Consider the following 601-nt stretch of genomic DNA (forward strand, 5'->3'; position numbering starts at 1 on the left):
TGAAGAACTAAAGAGCCTCTTGATGAAAGTGAAAGAGAAGAGTGAAAAAGCTGGCTTAAAACTCAACATTCAGAAAACCAAGATCATGGCATCTGGTCCATTATTTCATGTCAAATAGATGGGGAAACAATGGAAACAAAGAGAGACTTTATTTTTGGGCTCCCAAATCACTGCAGATGGTGACTGCAGCCATGAAATTAAAAGATGCTTGCTCCTGGAAGAAAAGCTATGACCAACCTAGATAGCATATTAAAAAGCAGAGACATTACTTTGCCAACAAAGGTCTGTCTAGTCAAACCTATGGTTTTTCCAGTAGTCATGTATGGATGTGAGAGTTGAACTATAAAGAAAGCTGAGCACCAAAGAATTGATGCTTTTGAATTGTGGTGTTGGAGAATACTCTTGAGTTCCTTGGACTGCAGGGAGATCCAACCAGTCCATCCAAAGGAAATCAGTCCTGAATATTCATTGGAAGGACTGATGCTGAAGCTCAAACTCCAATACTTTGGCCACCTGACATGAAGAACTGACTCATTTGAAAAGCCCCTGATGCTGGGAAAGATTGAGGGCAGGAGGAGACGGGGACGACAGAGGATGAGAT

This window comes from Bison bison, unplaced genomic scaffold, assembly GCF_000754665.1.
Source record: "Bison bison bison isolate TAMUID 2011002044 unplaced genomic scaffold, Bison_UMD1.0 scf7180017864371, whole genome shotgun sequence".
In the NCBI taxonomy this organism is placed as follows: domain Eukaryota; kingdom Metazoa; phylum Chordata; class Mammalia; order Artiodactyla; family Bovidae; genus Bison; species Bison bison.